This window comes from Notamacropus eugenii, chromosome 4, assembly GCF_028372415.1.
Source record: "Notamacropus eugenii isolate mMacEug1 chromosome 4, mMacEug1.pri_v2, whole genome shotgun sequence".
Classification (NCBI taxonomy): Eukaryota; Metazoa; Chordata; class Mammalia; order Diprotodontia; family Macropodidae; genus Notamacropus; species Notamacropus eugenii.
In genome coordinates, this window is record NC_092875.1 from 109533713 (window position 1) to 109556712 (window position 23000).

The 23000-nt window shown below is 41.2% G+C and overlaps 1 protein-coding gene across 3 annotated transcripts in view; it reads left to right on the forward strand.

The window, feature by feature from the left end:
* The first annotated feature begins 1078 nt into the window (after positions 1-1078).
* LOC140500486 (otoconin-90-like) overlaps positions 1079-23000 on the forward strand; it is a 46992-nt gene continuing 25070 nt past the window's right edge. For 2 of the 3 annotated variants that reach the window (XR_011965759.1, XM_072603053.1), the window contains exons 1-3: positions 1079-13633; positions 14523-18293; positions 19172-22988. The gene's annotated coding sequence lies outside the window, so the exon portion shown is untranslated. Of the gene's footprint in view, positions 13634-14331; positions 18294-19171; positions 22989-23000 lie in introns of those variants that run through there. The other variant, XM_072603054.1, reaches the window with a different exon arrangement.

Genomic DNA, 23000 nt, shown 5'->3' on the forward strand with positions numbered 1-23000 from the left:
AATACAGAGCCCCGAGTGTTCCAATCTGGATTACTCTGTCTGCTCCCTCCAGTTATATTTGGACACTTTTGTGAACAGTTTCACAAGACAGCAGAGGCTGTTAGCTAGAGTCTATTCGCTTATACTGGGGCTAGAGGGTATTTATCACGTAATCTTAACTTTGTTAATACCCATTATCATCCATTCAAGTGCACTAGAATAGTACTACTCAGATAAGGATTTTTTATCCATGTGGCTATTTGGGGGGAGTTGAGTGTCATTGATGGGGAATGGGGACATCTCAGTAGAGAGATGGATAAAAACTTCCTAAGTTCTTGTTTTCTTGTGCTAGGCTCCATGCTATTACTAAAGACTTATGGGGACGAGAAAACAGAAAAGAGAAAAAGAAGAGGCAGAAAAGAAAAAAGAAGAGGCACAAAAAGGTCAAGAAAGAAGAAGAAGATAAGGAAAAGAAGGCAAAACACTAAGTAAGCAAAGGAGAGAGTACCAAATGCAAAGAGGAGGAGAGGATGCAAATCTGGAGGCGAAATAGGAGGAGAGGAAGAGGAATATGGTGAGGAGAGAAAGTTGAGGGAGAGAAGGATGGTGAGAAGTAATAGCAGGAAGACAGGAGGTGAAGGAAGAGGAGGACAACCACATCATTTAGAGGGGAAGAACAAGGCATGGCCAGTCACCTCTCAGAAGGGAGAGGGGTCTTGTGGCCTTAGAGACTCCCCCACCCTTCCAGTTGGGACTCAAGCAGCAGGACTGATTTGGTTTCTGGAGGTTTCCCCACCTGGTTTGGGACAGCCTTCCTTTTGTCCAGGAAGACCTTAGTCATTCCAGTTGGGAGTGGTTGTGACAGTCACCTCTGCCCTCTCAGTGTATCTGAGGTGCGTCTGACATCAACGTGGGACACCCTTGGTGGTCATCAGATGGGTGAGTTATTGACCCCACCATGAGCTCCCCTAGAGCTGGGGCCTAGGTCTCAGCTAGACTCAAATACAACTTTCAGTACGTGGCGGGGCAAGGTGGGGTAGGGTTGGTAATGAGAGTAGGGGGGAAGTTAGAAGGGCTAGGGGAGACTGTGAGAGGGATGTGAGGGAAGATCTGGTGCCCTATCTTGGTTTACTCTTGGCCACTGAAACCTGCTTTGGTGTTAATGTATTTATACCCTGTTTTTCTATTTTAAAAAAATGATTCATTTTCACCTCTACAGTATAATGTTACGCAATTGAGCATAAAAATTACTGACATGCTGTCCCTCACTGACCCCACTTGGGGTGAATGAAGTTACATTTATATGTAACTCTGAATTTTTCAAAATCTTTTACACATATTATTAAAAAATAAACATCACAAGCTTTTCAGGAAGAAATTCAAAGTGTCTGGGGGTTCATAAGCATAATTATGAGTAGATGTGAACTGTCAACAAAGTTTAAAAATCTGTGAGCTGCTAAGGGGCCACTTCATGGAGAGGTTATGTCTCTGGGATTTTATTTTACAATTCATAGGATTGTGTGGAAAGCTCTAGTCCATAGTCAAAAGGTTGTGAAAAAATTTTTCCACACTAATATTCTTCTTCATTTTAATGGTTGTTCTGCCATGTGTCAACATGCAAATTGCTCATATGGTATTGTTCATTTCATTTGAACATTGGTCTCCCTGAGCTTTGGAGATGCTATCATCTGTAAAGAGGGCCAGCGCTGGGGCTGGACAGCGGGTTTGTGTAGCAGGTGTCTACTCAGTAGGAGGAAGACATGGTTGAGCAAGTCATGGTATAGACATTTTGTGGAGAATGTCAAATGCAAGATGAGATATATGAGTAAATAAAAATAGTATTAGTTACACTTTATTAAACATTTGGAGATGTATGCATTCCATCACCTACAATAATTTCTACTAATGAGAATGCTAGGGAAATATTCTACTCTTTACTGCAATCAGCATATGGCAAGGAAATACAATGACAGCCCTCTGAGAGAAGGAAAAATCCCAGATCACATGAGAGGTCTGCTAATTGAATTAGCACCACCTTGACAGTTCTTGATTTAGGAGCAGCAGCATTCTTTAGAGAGCATGATTCAGGAGTTACTCCAGGTGCAGCAAGTGGTGATGGCAAACAACCTTTCCACCCAACAATCTCTCATATCATGACCACAGCATCCCTAGGAACTCAGCTTCAAAAGGAGAAGGACAGAAAAGACTAGAAAAAGAAAAAATAAATTGAATAAAAAGAAGACAGAGAAGACTTTAGATGGATGGGTGAAGAAGGCCAGAGACTGAAATTGGGGAGAAGAAATTAAGAAAATTTGTGGAACAATTGAAGATTGACTTGAACTCATGGAAGAATAGTTGGATTCCATCTAATGAGGACTCTAGATGAAGAAGCATCAAGGAAAAAGTCTCAAAAGGGAGGAAGAAAACACGAGGAAATCTACAAGGTATAGCAAATAAGAAAAAGAAAGTGAAACATACTGGTAAGGATAGAAGGAATAGAAAAATTGGATGTCTGCCTATCTGCTGCTTAGAGAACTCAGAGAAAATAGGTAAGTGTGTCTATCAAGTTTTTAAGAGGTTAAAATATAAAGTGAATCAACCCATAGAGGAAAAAGAGAACGTGAAGGGAAGAATTGTTAAAGGAGTAAATCTGTAAGGAAAGTAAACCTATACATGATGGGATGAGTTGATGCAGTGGATTAGGCACTAGATCTGGAGTCAGTATGACCTGAGTACAAATCCTTCCCCAGACAATTATTGACGATGTGACCCCAATCAAGTCACTTAAACTTTCTTCGTCTCGATTTGCTCATCTGCTAATCCTGAATAATACGTCCCAACGTACAAAGATGCTGAAAAGATCTATGATTTAACATGCAAAAAGTGGTTCCAAATCTTAATGCTCTATATAAATGCTAGCTGTAGTAGTAGTAGGAATACTAGTAGTAGTAGTAGTACTAGTAGTAGTAGTAGTTGTAGTAGTAGCAGTAATAGTAGTAGTAAAAAAGGGAATAAGCTTGTAAAAGGAATACACCTACAAAGTAAGCAAAAAAGTAAATCTCATAAATGGAGTAAAGCAGTAAAAAAGCAAAAAGCATATGATCTTGCTTTGGTAACAAGGAAAATCTAAATATACAACCAGAAGAAGACAACAAAGTCAAAACTCCTGCTTCCAAAGCCTGCAAGAAAAATATGAATTGGTCACAGGCCCTGGAAGTCCTCAGAAAGAATTTTGAAAATCAAGTAAGAGAAATGGAGGAAAAATTGGGAAGACAAGTGAGAATAATGCAAGAAAATCTTGTAAAATGAGTCAACAGCTGGCTAAAAGAGACCTCCCCAAAAAACAGCTTGAAGCAAATATCACCTTAAAACAGCCAAATGGCAAAAGAAGCAAATGAAGAGAAGACAGCCTGAAAAACCAGAATTGGCCAAATGGAAAAAGAGGTCCAGAAGCTCCCTGATGAAAATAATTCCTCAAAAATTAGAATGGAGCAGATGAAGCTAATGACTTTATAAAATATCAAGAAATTATAAAAGAAAACCAAAAGAATGACAAAATAGAAAACAAGGTGAAATATGTCACTGGGAAAACAAAGAACCTGTAAAATAGATCCAGGAGAGACAATTTTAAAATTTCCTGAAGGCCATGATCAGAAAAAGAGCCTAGACATCATCTTTGAAGAAACTATCCAGGAGAACTGTCCAGATATTTTAGAACCAGAGGGTAAAATAGATATTGAAAGAACCTTCACATCACCTTCTTAAAGAGATTCCAAAAGGAAAACTAGGAATATTGTAGTCAAATTCCAGAGTTCCCAGGTCAAAGAAAAAATATGGCAAGCTGTAAGGAAGAAACAATTCGAGTATTGTGGAAATACAATCAAGATAACACAAGATCTAGCAGAGATACTATAATGTACAAGCTTCCAGATCTTGTGCTGTCCTGATTGTATTTCTACAGTAGTGGAACAGGATATTCCAGAGGTCAAAGGAAGTCTAGAATTCAATCCAAGACTCACCTACCCAGCAAAACTGAGTAGAATATTTCAGGAGGGAAAATGTATATTCAATGAAATAGTGGCCTTTCAAGTATTCTTGCTGAAAACACCAGAGCTGAATAGAAAATTTGACTTTCAAATACAAAAATCAAGAGAAGCATGAAAAGGTGAACAGGAAAGGGAAATAATAAGGGACTTGTGAAAGTTGACCTGTTCAACTGTTTCCATTCCAACATGGAAAGATATTTGTGACCCTTGAGAGTTTTCTCAGCATTAAGATAGTTGTAGGGAATATTGTATATATACATATACAAACATATATATGTATGTATATATGTGTGTGGTGTGTGTGTGTGTATATGTATATGTCTATACACATACACATGTGTGTATATGTACATATGCATATATATGTACATAAGTGTATATCTATCTATGTATATATATATATATATCTCCATGAGATCAAGACCTAAATGAGAGCAAGTGACTATCAGCCATTATAAGACCAATGGAGAGCTTGTACAACAATGTATCCAACAGACCCCATGCCAAACAGGAACCATGCCCAATGAGAAGACATCAGGTATTATAGAACATCCCAAGTGTGAGCTGCCCCTCTACATGGAACCCAGCCCCACACTTTCCCTACAACATTGCCCTATAGGTGGAATCCTTACCCATCCCTCCTATTCCCACTCATGCTGTGTCTATGTATGAGAGAATATGCCTTGGTTTTCTTGGGAGGGGGTGCTATTATGATTTGTCTTACCATGTGATTTAATTTAATGCCTTTCCCTTGAAATACTCATGTGCTCGAGGAAGGCACACAACAGGAACATTACAGTCCTGCACTCCCAAACATGCGGGGCTCCTTTTCACTTCCCTCCTCCCTCCTCCACCCTTCTTCCTTGACACTTCTCTCTTTGCCCCCTTATCCCCAGCATGCGCTCTTTGAGTCTGCTCTGGGTCTCCTTGAATCCAGTCAAAAGTTTTCTCCTCAGAATCAGAATGAAAGGCGGTGCCACTGGTGACTGCCTAGTGTGCAGGCACCTTGGTTTTCAGACAGGTGACCTTGTGCAATAAAGATAGAGGATGGAATCTGGAGTGACCTGGACTAGGTCACTTCCAGTGGAGGCTCTACAAGCACTGGTTGGTGAGGAAAGTCATGGGAGGGACCTAAGCTCACTTGTGCCCTTATATAGTACATTCACATGGGGATCGTCAGGGAGCCAGAGACCTAAACAAATAACCCTTCAGTGAAGGAACACAGAGGCATCTCTACAGATCTGTTCTGCCTGGGCTCTGGAGATCAGGACTCAAACCAGCTGTCATTTACTTGGTGCAAGATTCACTTTTCTCCTCCTTCCTTATGTCCTGGAAGGATTAAGATCCGATTTTGCCAAATGTTGACAAATGTGAGGATGTAGGAGAACTGAGATTTCAGCTGTGTGACTGATAAAGTGTTGTAAATGGTCTTTCAGAAAAAAGGATGAAAGAAAAAGACTACTCTCTAATTGTGACTTTGTCTCAGAAAAGCTCTGCGAGAAACAAACAACTATGCTCCACAAAACAAGGGCGTATTCTCTCATAGAGACATAGCATGAATGGTAAGAGGACATATGGGAAGGGATCTCAACTAAGGGGCAAACGTAGGGAGAACAACATAGATCATTGGTGAAGTCTTCAGCCCATGATGGAGTTGTGTTAAGAAATCCTGGTGTGACAGGACCACACATGATCACAGATCCATAGGAAGTCATCGAAGTAAAGAAGTTGGAAATCTATGCAACTTGAGAGTCTGCAAGATTGTCCAGGATCCCAGGGAGGTCCCCACAATGACAATAAATGCCTTGGAACCACACATTGCCTACTGATGACATACCACACGTCTTTGTGAACAGAATCAAAGCAGGGATGAAGAGTGAACCAAGAGAGCCCTCTAGACAAGAGAAGCCGTCATCAGCTTCAGAGAAACGGTCAGGGCAAGGGTCTGCATCAGAAGGGAAAGTCTCAGATGTAGATGAAACTAGGTATTGCTGCCCATTACCCAAAGTAGATGGGATAAAATTAAACAAAGGCAGAAAAAAAGACAGAGCTGCCCAGTTATTACTCTTTCTTCTTTGTCTGCTTGAGAAACCTTTGAAGAAGAAAGGACAGAATCAAGATGGTTCATTAGCAAATTGGTACCAATTAGGAAACATATATTATATATCCATAAATTTATACAAATTTATTTCATTAGCAAATTAAGTAAAGATGTCAAACATATCCTTGATGAATTAGAATCATGGAGCCTAAGAAAATTACATCCCTGGGAACTGATACAGTTGCTAGGTAAGGTTGCTGAACCAGTAACTGATATTTGTAAGACTGTTTACCAAAGGAAGGCCTTCAGAAGAACAAATACTGTCCTGATAGGTTTTTGAAAAGGAAAAGAGAGAACGGAAAAGATCTTAACTGTCTTTGAATATTGTGCTTATTCTAATAAGATTGATTCCAATATTGCAAATCCGACACTTGCGATTGAAAAATAAAATTCTGAGGTACTATATAATGAGCAGTTTCCCTGGGAAAAGATCTGAGAGGATTAGTGAACTTGTAATGTCAAGAGAGGTTAAGCTTTTGGAATAAGGAGGTGATCATCCCTTGGTCAAATCCAAAGAATAGTCCGGTGTTCTTTTCTGAAGCCCACATTTTCAGAAGGACGTTGATGGGCAGGACAGTATCCAGACATGGTTAATTTCCATAATAAATAGCTTGGAGTACCTGCCACCTTGAGATTGACTGAACAAGAGGTTAAATTGTTTGTCCTGCAAGATAGGACCAAGAAGTAATAGAATAATTCTCTATAATTACATGAAAGGCCCAACATATGGAAGAGAAATTATATTTGTTTTGTTTGACCCCCAAGGGCAGACCTGAAATCAATGTATACATTAAGCCTAAATTTGAGTTTGATCTAAAGAAAAATGCTCAAAGGATTAGAGCTATCCATAAGTGGAATGACTGCCATTGTTGGTAGGGGAAAGTCTTGTTGGAGGTCTTTAAGCAGAGGTTGAGAGTTAAGTTACAATCGTCATACTTTCTCAAGTATGTAGTTTGAAACAAGTGGTCACTGCGTTTCTTTTAATTCAGACATTCTCTGATTCTCCCTTGACAATAACTGCTCATGATAATGAGCCTGTCAACATAATATTTTGAGAAATTCATTAAGGGAAGTGATGGACACGTTCAGGGGTGAACCTCCCTTGTCCAAGGGACCTTTGAGTCTGTTATTATATGTCATTGAAATAACACCACATTGGCAGAGAACTGAGGTGGAGAAACTTAGGAGGTTAATTTAAAGGCTCTAGTGACTAGTTTTTGTTGTATAATTCCTGACAATGGAACATCACAAAATTGTGTTTTTGGAATACTTGCAGGAGTGAGTTGTACACTTTGAGGGTTTCCTTGGAGAATCCTCAGGAATTTCTGTTCAGTTCATCAGTGCTTGTGTACATGAGGGAGAAGGTGCTTCTGACTTTGGGTTACATGGGAAAAGGCTGGTTCACGAGTTGGTAGTCAAAGATGAGTGACTGTGGAGGAGATAAATGCATTGCTCCAAAGAGGCGCCATGTCATTATCAATGTATACCATCACATGGTAGTGGTGAAAAGCACTCGTTTACTTAAAATAGAAAAACAGCTGAATTGTCATTCAGGGACTTTTTTCCATTCATTATCAGCAAATGCTAAATAGATGCCTGTTACAGTCAGAGGGGACTGCAGAGCAATGACAAAACTAACTATACATAAATTGGACACATTTCAAGCAAGCATTAGTGGGATAAAATCTGAGGGTTAGCCCTTGGTCTCCTACAGTCAAGAATAGGGCTCTCAAAGTGCTTTCAGTTCAGGGTGCATGGCTCTAGGTCTGAGGGTGTGTCTGGCATTGGACTGACTGCTGACCTCTAGTGGCATAAGTGCTAATAGCAGATAGGAAACTCCCTGAAGCTTGCAACTGTCCAAAGGTGGGGCTGGGTTCTTTTCCTGTATGTGGAAATAATAACAATAGTGATGATAAGAATAACTTCCATTTATGTAGCAATTAACGATGTGCCAGGCACAATGCTAAGCCCTTGATGAGCAGTTTACAATTACTTCATGTGATTCCCCCAACTGGGAGAGGGAGCTGCTATTATCATCCCCATTTTACAATTAAGGCAATAAAGGAAAATGACTTGTCCAGGGTCACCTGATCAGACAAAGACAAAACAGGATGGACTTGAAAATATGTTAGTGTTAACTGGGAATGGAGGCAACTAATTTCATTAGTGGTGAATTCAGGAACATATATTCATGTTACAATTGTGGCTTCCTTCAGTAACTTCCAGGGGAGGAAGGATAACAGACTGGTCTCTGGAGCAAGAAAATCTGAGTTCAGATTCTGCCAGTAAAACACACTAGACAGTTAACTTCACCTTTCAATCCTCTAGGCTATATTCTGTCACTATGAACTTCAAGATAATTGCTGATCCACTGATTGGTAGAAGTTTTCTCCCTGGGCATTGCCTAATCAGCTACCATCAAACAAAGCCAGGCTCAAACAACATGGAGCCTCATAACTTTGAGGCCTCAAATAATGAGTACTCAAATAATGAGTAACATATATTTATTTTTATGTATTCATATACATATGCCTTATTCTACCAGAAGATTTTTCTGACTAAAATAATAGAAATAATAAGACATTTAAATATATGATGGTGTACATACATACACATATGAAATTCATTGGTTCAGTCCTTGGCAATGCCTTTATCTACCTCTAATTTCTTCTAGTAAATATGTTTGTGTGTGTGTGTGTATGAGAAACCATCAATTTTCTTTCCCTACACTTTGGATTAAGCACCACTATGAGCAAGACACTGTGCTAATCTCTTAAACAATATTTCCTTTGATCCTTACCACAACTGTAGGAGATACATATTATTATTTTCATTCCACTGTGTCTTGCCCAGGACACACCAGTAAAGTGCCAGAGGCCAGGTCTGAACTTAGGTAGTCTTGACTCCAGCCCAGCTGCCACCTCATTGCCCTCATTTCATAGAAAAGTAGATTAACAGAAAAGAAGGAAAGGTATCTTTTACAGAGGATACAAAAAAGAACAGTGATTTTCCTTGTTGTTTTCTTCCATTTTTCCCTGAAATGGGTGGAGAGAAGTATTTCACTCTTATATTCATCAATAAATATGGGAAAAGGAAAAACAAAGGTATTTAATGAGGAAAGCTCTTGAACTAAAGATGCATACACAGGAGCACAAAGAGTGCTGTATGTAAGTTAGGATGAAAAAAATTATATGTTTTAATAAATATCCCTTCTTGGTTCTTCCTGAGAATTTAACACAGATTTTTAAATGAAAGCAACTTCCCCTCACTTCATTTTAGAAATTTTCTTAGGAAAGAAATGAGATCATTTCTGATTATCTCTCCTGCCAGAAGTCTTGAACTCCCACCCCACAGACTGAACTGAGTTTAGCAACTGAATATTTATGCAAATGAGAGAAAAAAACATGATATATTCTTTTCATTATTGCTTTTAAAAAGGCTAGGTAGGCCTACAGTGTGAGGGGAAAGGGACATTATGATCAAATATCTAATGGAAGAAGAACACATTAGCCAAGGAAAGTTTTGTCATTACTTCAGAATCTCTTGTCTTGTCCTTGAACAGGGGTTAAGAATTTAAATCCATAGAAAGAAAATATGTACATACCTGTAGCAGACGTGCATACTGGTGCATGTGTATACCTATGTAGAGATATAGGTAGATACAGACCTAAACAGAGATTAGATATAGATACGGACATGAATATAAATTTACATTTGAGATCCAAGTTAGATATGAATAGGGATATTAAGATATGCACGTGGATATATACACATACAGATATGATATAGATAGTTACAGATATGGATAGCATACAAACAAATACAGATATAGATGTGATATTGATATGAACATGAATATAGATATACATGAAGATAGGTATAGGTACAGATATAGATTGAATATATATATATATATGGAAATAGGAGCATATACATATGAGACAGGGAAATAGATAGGGACTTAGATATAAATATGGATATGAATATTGATACTCTGATATAGATATGTAGATACTGACAGAGATTAGCTAAAGACATGAACATGAATATAGATATAGATAATTATAGGTACAGATACAGATTGAATGTAGCTATGGAGATAGAAACATGGAGATTAGACAGATATATAGATAGGGACATAGATATGGATATGAATATATGTGCATAGACATAGATATGAAGATAGAGATACAGATATAGATTAGATATAGATAGGGATATGGATATAGGTATGGATAGGTATAAAAATAATCTAGGAGTTGAAAGAGCTAGGTAATAGGGTAAATTCAGGAAAACTCATTAACACCAAAGTCTTTCAATGCCCATGTCCCAAGGGAAAACACCACACCTTCTCTCAATCTGTAGGTACTGAAGGTTATGAGTCTAGCCCTGTCTCAACCCTCAGCTGCAGGGGAACATGGAAGGGTAGTAACTTGCTCCTCTGCTCTCCACTAAAGGTCGCTCACCTTGCTGTCTGGCTCACCCTTGTTGATCACCTCAGATACACGGAGGGATTGGGGCTTCTGTCTCCACTGCTCCCAACTTGGGTGGCGGGGTGTTCCTGGACAGAAGGAAAGGGGTACAACCATGTCTCAAGCCAGGGGCCTCAGGCATTGGGGACCTCTGGGAACTGAGTCAGTTCAGCTGCCTGGGTGTTATTCTCCTGGCCTCAGCAAGAGGGGAGGAGGATTCTCACAAGCCATAAAATCTTCAAATCCAAGAGGCCTCTGCTGGGATGTCAAACACCATGCCACTGTCTTCTCCTGCTTTAACCTCCTCCTACAAGAATCTCCAGCATCCTTGTAAAACTCCTTGGTCATCACAGAGGCAGAGCACACAAAGGAGAGGATCGTGAGCACATGCTGGGGACAGGGGACCTAGACTCTTTCCCTCTCTCCATTATCTCCCCCTCAGCCAAACCAGGCTTGAAGTGCATAGGGCAGCTTTTGATATTGGTGTTGACCAACTGGGTCCTCATTAGTCAGAAGGAAGTAACAAAACAGCAAACTGCTTACAGCAATCTGAGGCAAAACTTATGGGGACCGCACAGAAATGGCTGTCTGTCCAGGATCCAGGTTTAGACAATGGTCTCTGACCCCTGTGCTGGTCACAGTCAACTCATCAACACAGAAGGAAAGCTGTGGAGCTGGGATTGAAAGGAGAAGGGGCAGCTGGGACATGGTGATACCAAGAGAGTGGAAGCCCCCACATTCATGGAAGTGCACAGCAAAGAAGTGATGGAGTCCACTGACTGGGATAGGAAACACACTCTGGCTTTGACAGAAACTGACTTCATGTTTGCATTTGGAGAGTACAAGATGGGGCAACTTGGCCTTGGCAACCAAAACGAGGCCATCCCCAGGCCTGCCCAGATAATGTACAATGGCCAGCCAAATACCAAAGTGACTTGTGAGGCTGAATTCAGCATGATAACGGACTGCAAAGGAAGCTTCTACTGCTTTGGGTGCCCTGAATATGGTCAGCTGGGACACAATTCTGAAGGAAAATTCATTGCTACAAGCTTTCCAGGCTTCTCCACTCAGTGGACATTGCCAACGTGCCCTGGAACACAAAGAAGACAGATGAGAAGAGATTACTCAGAGAAACGTTGCCCGACTCTCCTATTTGTTGGTCTTCCCAAGGTTGCATTTTATAAGCAAATTCAACGTTGACTACATTTTTACTGTATGATCTCCAAAGCTTTACTGACTCCCTTTCTCTCTTTTCTGCCTTAGCCCCCAACCCAAATGTTCAATTAAAATATTGTCTCTTAGTTGACAACTTCGCATTCCTAAAAAAAACAAACAAACAAACAAAAATCCTCCTTCCAAGAGCATCCTTGTAAAAATCCCCACTTCCAAGAACATCACTGTAAAAAAGTATCCCTCTTCGAAATGCATCCTCCTGCTCCACATGGAAACAGATTCTAGAGAGGCTCTTTGCAACTAAAAACACCTACTCCTGCAAGTTTTGCTTTCATATTGACTCCAACTATGACACTGTCTAGGGCTAGCTATTGTGATAACAGCCTATCAACTGAAATTTTATCTCTTCCTAAGAACTAAGTTTTGTCTGGAACATGCATTTAATCGTAGAAACAACATGAGCCTTTTCTAAAGCTTTAAAACCAAGAACTGATCTACAGCTAAATACATCAGTATCCTGTGATGTTGAAGGGATGCTGAAGGAACCCTGAACTCACAATCCATGCTCCTCTTGGCCAGCTAAACAGCTTTAAACTTTTATTTTTCCAGAGTCACAGAATCAATATTGGAAGGAAAACCCAAAGTTCCTCCCAAACAACTCATATAACTCAGCAACACAGAGACTCTTCAACAATACTCCCAATCACCCAGAAGAGCAGGGAAAGGGAGTCTCTGAGGTTTCCTTCTTCCACAGTGCTTATACAGAATCCCCTGCTCGATTTCTGCCCAGAGCCGCCCTTACCCACCTGTCCACCTGCACTTCCACTAACCAACACTTCGTCCCTCCACCCTTTAATGCAGCAGAACCAGCTCAGTCGCCCCAAGCCCCTGGTCCCCAGCCTCTTCTGCGCTTGCTGCCTCTGCCGCCTCCCCAACTTCAGCCCCAGTTGCTACACAGCCTCCACCGCTGATAGAACCACATCAGCCCCCTCTCAGGTGCGACTGAACTACCACCAGGACTCAGAGGCCACCATCAACCACTAGATCAAACGGGAGCTCTACGCCCCCTATGTCTAACTGTCCTTATCTTACTACTTTGACCAAGATGATGTAGCATTGTAGAACATAGCCAAGTACTTCCTCTACCAGTCCCAGGAGGAGAGGCAGCACGCTGACAAGCTGATGAAACTCCAGAACCAGCTTGGCAGCCCCATCTTTCTGCAAGACATCAAGAAGCCACACCGAGGTGACTGGGAGAGTGGGCTGAATGCAGTGCATGTGCCCTGCACTTGGAAAAAAATGTCAATCCGTCGTTACTAGAATTGCACAAGCTGACAACTGACAAGAGTGACCCCTGTTTATGTGATTTCATCATCCCACTACTTAGATGAACAGGTAAAGTCCATCAAAAAACTGGGTGATCCCATAACCAACCCGGGCAAAATGGGGACCCCAGATTCTGGCATGGAGGAATATCCTTTTGACAAGCACACCTTTGGGGACAGTGACAATGACAGCTAAGCCAACCTGGCTTCCCCCACACCTGGGAATAGTGGGCATGTCTCTTCCTGTCTTTCAATGCACATATATTTTGGTTATCTGGCCATAATTTGTACCAAAAAACTACCACCATTTACATCTCAATTAAGTCACTAGTTACTAATACAAAAAAACAAAACAAAACAAAATGAAAAAGAAGCGAATGTCCCCAATCAATGCTTATGTCAAAACTTTAAAGATCACCACAATGATGAAGAATACCCAGGATGACCTCAGGAATCTCATTGCATTTTGGACAACCCTCATTATGAGAAAGTCTTCTCTTTGCAAGGAGCTGAAAATTCCACAATTTATTCCCTAAGGTAAGTCGATTTTGTTTCTGGAAAACCCTGTTCATATGCAATCATGTCCTGGGAAGGAGTGAATACAGCAACACTTGGAGCTTATTTGAGTTTCTCTGGTTTCTGGTTGTCCCTTATGGGAATAGGGAAGGCTGTAAATGGGACATCATCCTGGTAAATTTTCATATCATAAGGCTATGTTAAAGGAGGGAGTAGGGGATCTATCAGTAGATAGAGTGTTGAGCCTGAGATCAGAAGACCTGAGCACAAATTCAGCCTCAAACCCTACCAGCTCTGTCACCCTAGGGAATTCACTTAACCTCCATTTCCCTTAATCCACTGGGGTTTGGAAATGGTAAACCACTCCATTACCTTTGCCAAGACAACCTTATGGACTGTATGGTCCACATGGCCACATTGAGACACAAGTGAACAATACCAAGAAGAGGTATAGTAGAAAACACAAAGAGCTGAGAAGGAGTGAGCCTTGGCTCAAGTCTGGGATCTTACATTTACTAGTTGGGTGACCTTTCTGGGCCTTGAGGCCTTAATATTCAAAATTGACAGGTTGAATAAGAGATCTTAAGGACTCTTTCACATTTTACAAGTCTAAAATTTCTTACAGTTCTTAACTGAGCACTTAAATACTCTGGTTGTGGTATGGAATTCTCTTGGTTTTCAGTAGATCTAACAATGGTAGGTGTCCCATTTTATCTTTAGTAGAATATTTCCCATGCCACCTGTGTCTGCAGATTCCCTTGATTCCCTTGCTTAAGCTCCCTAGCATAGGAGAGCATTGTCAGGGCCTGAGGAATCCTATGCATTCACCTGTTGAACTCACAATAGTTTGTCCTTGGTGATAAGACAGGTGTCATGTCTTAAGAATTTCTTTTCTTTTCTGCCTCAAAAGATCCAGGAGACGTCATTATCTGGTCTGAATCTCTGCTGAATATATGAAAATCTTGTCTCTGAAGATGTATCCACATTTTATGTCTGTTGAGGTATTATCGGTACACTGTGTCAGAGTGAAATGTTTTCAGGTTCCTGCAATGGTTTATGATGAAAATAAAAATTACTAGAAGCCAGAAGAGACCTTGGGAGAGAAGAGATTACACTTGAAAGAAATTTAACACCATCATTTGGTGGAATGGACTTTGGGGGTTACATAAGCCAACCCTTATTTGAAAAATGAAGAAATTTTCTCTGAAAAGCCATAAATTTTAATATTTGCAAACTTTTTCCTCCCAACAATCATGTTGAGCTGCTAATGTCATTGTCTTCATGCTACAGATGAGAAATTAAACCTGAGTATTTGAGCCCCAATCCACGTTCTTCAAACTGGCTCCTAGGGAAGGATGACTCCAACCCTCAAAGTGGAGAAATGTCTTTCTGAATGTCACATGGAGCTTTAATAGCAGGGATCCAGAATTCTGATATGCAGTCAAGGTGTTCTCTCCACTGACCTACACAGCCTTCCATTGACAAAGGCTTCCTGGCTGCATTTGGTTTGCAAAATTAATATTTGTTTAATTGAACTGAATTGAACTGAGTTGAGCAATTCATCTTCATCATGTCTTACTTCATTCAACAAGCAGCTGGTTCATTTCTGTTCTGTGGTTGAAAACTATGCTTGCATTTGTTGTGATGAGGATGTTGATGGAGACCATTTATAGATCTGACCAAGGCCTTTGACACTATTACTGGTGAGGGATTAAGGAAAGTTATGTCAAAATTTGATTGCCCAAAGAAGTTCATCAATATCGTATGTCAGTTTCACAATGGCATGTTTTCCTTGGTTCTGGACAGTGGACAAAGCTCTCGTGACTTTCCAGTCACCAGTGAAGTGAAACAGGGCTGTGTGCTTGTTCCCATGCTTATTAGCATGATGTTTTCAGTAATGTTAACTAATGTTTTCAATAAGGATGAGCACATCAATGTCTACTACCATACTGATGGCAAGTTCTTCAGTTTGAAAAGGCTACAAACCGAGAGAAAAGTGAAGGGAGTATTGGAGCATGACTTTGTGTTTGCAGATGATTGTGCACTCAATGCAGCCTCTGAAGCTGAGATGCAACAAAGCACGGATCACTTCTCTCTTGCTTGTGCTAATTTTGGCCTAATAATACCAAAGAAACACAGGTGTTCCATCAGCCACCACCACACTATCTGTACATGAAACCATCGGTTACACCGAATGGAGAAGTTTTGAAAGCTGTGAATAAGTTCACTTATCTTGGTAGTGTACTGTCCAGGGATGAACACATTGACAATGTGTTTGGGAGGCTCTGAAGAAAAGTTTGGGAGAGAAGAGGTATCAGACTGACTACCAAACTGAAAGTCTACAGAGCTATTGTGATGACCTCGTTGTGTGCTTCTGGAACAAGGCGAGTCTACCAGTGCCATGCCAAGAAACTGAATCGCTTCCACTGGAACTATCTAAGGAAAATTCTGAGGATCACCTGGCAGGATAGGTTAGGAGACACTGAAGTCCTTGATAGACCTGAACTACCAAGTATTCAAACGAAGCTTCAGATGGTGCACCTCTGATGGTCTGGCCAAGATGTTTGAATGCAAAATGTTGGCTTGTCAAAAAGATTATTTTATGGAGAACTCACATGGGGCAGGAGATCACATGGTGGGCAGAAGAAACGATACCAGGACCCTGTCAAAAACTGTCGATTTATCTGTGCAACATTGGACACATTGGCACAGGGCCGCTCAGTGTGGCGGGCCCACTTCAGAAAGGGTGCCATGTGCTTTGATCAAAGCAGGATTGAGACAGCACAAAGCAAACAGAGGATGTGGAAATTTGAAATATTCACCCCAAATATTCACATGGACTCTCTGTGTCCCATTTATGGCAGAGCATTGTGAGCTCATATTGCTGTGATCAGCCACAGTCAGACACACTGAAATTCCACTTTATGTTGGAAATTGCGTCCAAAAAACAAAACAAAACAAAACAAAAAACCAAATAAACTTAAGTCATGCAAAAAAAAAAAAAACAAAAAAACCTTCTTCCAAGAGCATCCTTGTAAAAATCCCCACTTCAAGAACATCACTGTAAAAAAGAATCCCTCTTCCAAAGGCATCCTTCTGCTCCACATGGAAACAAATTCCAGAGAGGCTCTTTGCAACTAAATACACCTACTCATGCAAGATTTGCTTTCATCTTGACTCCAACAATGACATTTTCCAGGGCTAGCTATTGTGCTAACAGCCTAACAACTGAATTTTCATCTAGTTTCCTAAGTACTCAGTTTTGTCTAGAACAGGCATTTAATCATAGAAACAACATTAGCCCTGTCTAAAGCTTTAAAACCAAGAATTGACCTACAGCTAAATACATGGGCGCCAATATCCTGTGATGTCTAAGGGATGCTGAAAGAACCCTGAACTCACAATCCATCCTCCTCTTGGCCAGCTAAACGATTTCAACCTTTTATTTTTCCAGAGTTACAGAATCAATATTGGATAGAAAACCCAAAATTCCTCCAAAATCATTCAAATAACTCATCAACAAAGAGACTCTTCAACAATACTTCCAATCGTGTAGAAGAGCAGGGAGAGGGAGTCTCTGAGGTTTCCTTCTTCCACAGTGCTTATACAGAATCCCCTGCTCGATTTCTGCCCAGAGCCGCCCTTGCCCACCTGCCCACCTGCACCTCCACTAACCAACATTTAGTCCCTCCTCCCTTCCATGCAGTAGAAGAAGCTCAGCCGCCCCCAGCCCCTGGTCCCTGGACTCCGCTGCCTTTGCTGCCTCTGCCACCTCCCCAACTTCATCCCCAACCACTACACAGCCTCCACCACTGCAATGACCATATCAGCCCCCTCTCAGGTGCAGCAGAACTACCACCAGGACTCAGAGGCCACCATCAACCACTAGATCAAATGGAAACTCTACGCCTCCAATGTTTAACTGTCCATGTCTTATTACTTTGACCAAGATGATGTAGCATTGAAGAACCTTGCCAAGTACTTCCTCTACCAGTCCCAGGAGGAGAAGGAGCACACTGAGAAGCTGTTGAAACTCCAGAACCAGCTTGGCAGCCCCATCTTTCTCCAAGACATCAAGAAATCACACCGAGATGATTGGGAGACTGGGCTGAATGCACTGGAGTGTGCTCTGTACGTGGAAAAAATGTCAATCAGTCATTACTGGAATTGCACAAGCTGATAGCCAACAAGAATGACCCCCATTTATGTGATTTCATTGAAACCCACTAGTTACATGAACAGGTAAAGTCCATCACACAACTGGGTGATCACGTAGACAACCTGGGCAAAATGGGGCCTCAGATTCTGACATGGAGGAATATCTTTTTGACAAGCATACCCTTGGGGACAGTCACAATGAGATCTAAGTGACACCTGGCTTCCCCCACACCTGGGAACTGTGGGCATGACTCTTACAGTCTTTCAGTGCACATATATTTTGGTTCTCTGGCCATAATTTGCATCAAAATACTACCACCATTTACATGTTAATAAAGTGACTAGTTACTAATAGGAAAAAAAAAAATGAAAAACAAGTCAATATCCAAAATCAATGCTTCTGTCAAGTATTTGAAGATCACCCAGGATGACCTGAGGAATCTCATTGCATTTTGGACAGCCCTCATTATTAGAAAGTCTTCTCTTTGCATGGAGCTGAAAACTCTACAATTTATTCCCTAAGGTAAGTGGATTTTCTTTCTGAGACCCTGTTCATATGCAATCATGTCTGGGGAAGGGGTGAATACATGAACACTTGGAGTTTAGTTGAGTTTCTATGGTTTCTGGTTGTCCCTTAGGGGAATAGGGAAGGCTGTGAATGGGATATAGACCTGGTCAATTTTCATATGATAAGGCTATGTCAAAGCAGGGAGTAAGGCATCTATCAGTACATAGAGTGTTCAGCCTGGGATCAGAAGCCCTGAGTACAAATTCAACCTCAGACCCTACCAGCTCTATCACCCTGGGCAATTCACTTAACCTCCATTTCCCTTAATCCACTGGGGTTTGGAAATGGCAAACCACTCCATTATCTTTGCCAAGAAAACCCCATGGATTGTATGGTCCACATGGTCACAGTCAGACACAAGTGAACAATACCAAGAAGAGGTATAGCAGAAAAAACAAAGAGCTGAGAAGAAGTGGGCCTGGGCTCAAGTCTGGGATCTTACACTTACTAGCTGTGAGACCTTTCTGGGTCTTAAGTCTTTAATATTCAAAACTGGCAGGTTGAATAAGAGATCTGAAGGACTCTTTCACATTTTACAAGTCTAAAATTTCTTACAGTTCTTAACTGAGCAATTAAATGCTACAGTTCTACTGTGGAATTCCCTTGGTATTAAGTATATCTAACAATGGTAGGTGTCCTGTTTTCTCTTTAGTAGAATATTTCCTATGCTCCCTGTGTCTATAGATTCTCTTGATTCCCTTACTTAAGCTCCCCGGCAGAAGAGAGCATTGTCAGGGCTTGAGGAATTCTATGCTTTCACCTGCTGAACTCACAATGGTTTGTCCTTGGTGATAAGACAGGGCTCATGTCTTAAGAATTTCTTTTCTTTTCAGCCTCAGAAGAGCCAGGGGACACGTCATTACCACATCTGAATCTCTGCTGAATATATGAAAATCTTTTCTGTGAAGATTTATCCACATTTTATGTCTATTGAGGCATTATCAGTACGTTGTGTCAGAGTGAAACATTTCCAGGTTCCAGCAAAGGTTGATTATAAAAATAAGAATACTAGAAGCCAGAAGAGACCTTGGGTGAGAGAAGACTTTACACTTGAAAGAAATATAACATCGTGTGGTGGAATGGACTTTAGGGGTTATATAAGCCAACCCTTACTGGAAAAATGAAGGAATTTTCTCCAAAACACCATTAATTTCAATATTTACAAACTTTTTCCTCCCAATAATCATTTTGAGCTGCTAATATCATTGTCTTCATGCTACAGATGAGAAAATTAAACCCGAGTATTTGAGCCCAAATCCAAGTTCTGCAAACTGCCTCCTGGGGAAGGATGACTCACTCCAACCCTCAAAGTGGAGGAATGTCTTTCTGAATGTCACATGGACCTTTAATAGCACAGGCTATTAATTCAAGCACAGGCTTCTGATATGCACTCAAGTGTTCTCCCCACTGACCTACACAGCCTTCCATTGACAAAGGCTTCCTGGCTGCATTGAGTTTGCATAATTAATATTTGTTTAATTGAACTGAATTGAACTGAGTTGAGCAAATACTCTTCATCATGTCTTGTTTCCTTGAACAGGCAGCTGGTTCATTTCTATTCTGTGGATGAAAACTATGCTTGCATTTGTTCTGATGAGTATGCTGATGGAATCCATTTGTAAATCTAACCAAGGCCTTGGACACTGTTACTGGTGAGGCTTATGGAAAGTTAAGTCAAAATTTGATTGCCCAAAGAAGTTCATCAATACTGTATGTCAATTTCACAATGGCATGTTTGCCCTGGTTCTGGACCATGGACAAAGCTGTCGTGCCTTCCCACTAATGAGTGGAGTGAAACACGGCTGTGTGCTTGTTCCCATGCTTATTAGCATGATGTTTTCAGCCATCTTGACTAATGTTTTCAATGAGGATGAGCATGGCATCAAGGTGAACTACCACAGTGATGGCAAGTTCTTCAATTTGAAAAGGCTACAAGCCAAGACGAAAGTGGAGGGAGTGTTGGTGCATGATTTTCTGTTTCCAGATGATTGTGTATTCAGTGCAGCCTCTGAAGCTGAGATGAAACAAAGTATGGATTATTCTGTTGCCTGTGCTATTCTTGGCCTAATAATTAATACCAAGGAAACACAGGTTCTCCATCAGCCACCACCACACTATCTGTATGTGGAACCATTGGTTACACTAAAAGGAGAAGTTTTGAAAGGTGTGAATAAGTTCACTTATCTTGGTACTGTACTTTCCAGGGATGAACACAATGACAATGAAGTTGATGCACAGATTGTCAGAGCTCACTCACTGTTCGGGAGGCTCTGAAGAAAAGTTTGGAAGAGAAGAGGTATCAGACTGACTACCAAACTGAAAGTCTACAGAGCCATTGGGCTGCCCTCATTGTTGTGTGCTTGTGAAACACGGACACTCTACCAGTGCCATGCCAAGAAACTGAATTGCTTCTATTGAAACTGTCTTAGGAAGATTCTGAGGATCACCTGCCAGGATAAGGTAGCAGACACTGAAGTCCTTGCTCAAGCTGAACTGGCAAGTATTCAAACTGTGCTTCAGAGGGAGTAACTCTGATAGGCTGGCCAAGATCTTTGAATGCAAAATGTTAGCTTCCCAAAAAGACTATTTTATGGAGAACTTGCATGAGGCAGGAGATCACATGGTGGCCAGAAGAAATGATACCAGGACACTCTCAAGAACTTTGGATTTTACTGTGCAACATTGGAGACACTGGCACAGGACTGCTCAGCATGGCATGCCCACATCAGAAAGGGCTTTGAGAGCTTTGAGAAAAGCAGGACTGAGACAGAAAAAAGCAAACTCAGGATGTGGAAATTTGGGATATTTGCCCCAAATATTCACATGGACAATCTATGCTCCACCTATGGTAGAGCATTCTGAGCTCATATTGGTGTGATCAGCCATAGTCAGACACACTGAAATTCCACTTTATCTTGGAAATCCCATCCTAAAAAAAAAAACAAACAAACAAACAAAAGCAAACAAAAAAAATCCTTCTTCCAAGAGCAAATCCCCACTTTCAAGAACATCACTGTAAAAAAAGAATCCCTCTTCCAAACGCATCCTCCTGCTCCACATGGAAACAGATTCCAGAGAGGCTCTTTGCAACTAAATACACCTACTCATGCAAGATTTGCTTTCATCTTGACTCCAACAATGACATTGTCCAGGGCTAGCTATTGTGCTAACAGCCTAAAAATTGAATTTTATCTAGTTTACTAAGTACAAAGTTTTGTCTAGAACACACATTTAATCATAGAAACAACATGAGCCTTTTCTAAAGCTTGAAAACCAAGAATTGACCTACAGCTAAATACATGGGCGCCAATATCCTGTGATGTTGAAGGGATGCTGAAAGAACCCTGAACTCACAATCCACGCTCCTCTTGGCCAGCTAAACGATTTCAACTTTTTATTTTTCCAGAGTCACAAAATCAATATTGGAGGAAAAACCCCAAGTTCCTCCAAAATACTTCATATAACTCATCAACAAAGAGACTCTTCAGCAATACTCCCAATGGACCAGAAGAGCGGGGAAAGGGAGTCTCTGAGGTTTCCCAACTCCACAGTGTTTATATAGAACCAGCTCCTGGATTTCTGCCTAGAGCTGCCTTTTCGTACCTGTCGGCCTACACCTCCACTAACCAACGCTTCGTTCCCTCCTCCCTTTGACCCAGCAGAAGCAGCTCACCCACTCCAAGGTCCTGGCCCCTGGCCTCCGCTGCCATTGCTGCCTCTGCCACCTACCCAACTTCAGCCCCAGCCACTGCACAGCTTCCACTGCTGCCATGACCACATCAGCCCCCCTCAGGTGCAGCAGAACTACCACCAGGACTTGGAAGCTGACATCAACCGCTAGATCAAACGGGAACTCTACGCCTCCCATGTCTAACTCTCCGTGTCTTACTACTTTGACCAAGATGATGTAGAACTGAAGAACTTTGCGAATTACATCCTCTACCAGTCTCAGGAGGAAAGCCAGCATGCTGAGAAGCTGATAAAACTCCAGAACCAGCTTGGCAGCCTCATCTTCCTGCAATACATCAAGAAGCCACACCAAGGTGACTGAAAGAGTGGGCTGAATGAAGTGGAATGCGATCTGTACTTGGGAAAAAATGTCAGTCAGTCATTACTGGAATTGCACAAGCTGACAAATGACAAGAATGACCCCATTTACGTGATTTCATCGAAACCCACTGCTTGGACGAACAGGTAAAGTCCATCAAACAACTGGGTGATCACGTGGCCAACCTGGGCAAAATGGGGTTGCCAGATTCTGACATGAAGGAATATCTTTTTGACAAGCACACCCTTGGGCACAGTGACAATGAGAGCTAAGCCAACCTGGCTTCTCCCATATCTGGGAACTGTGTGCATGACCCTTCCTATCTTTCAGTGCACATATGTTTTGGTTATCTGGCCATAAGTTGTACCAAAAAATTACCACCATTTACATCTCAATAAAGTGACTAGTTACACATACAAAAAAAAACCCGAATATCAAGCCAATATCCCCAATTGATGCTCATCTCAAACCTTTAAAGATCACCACAATGATGAAGATCACCCAGGATGATCTCAGGAATCTCATGGCATTTTGGACAGCCCTCATTTTTAGAACGTCTTCTCTTTGCATGGAGCTGAAAACTCTACAATTTATTCCCTAAGGTAAGTGGATTT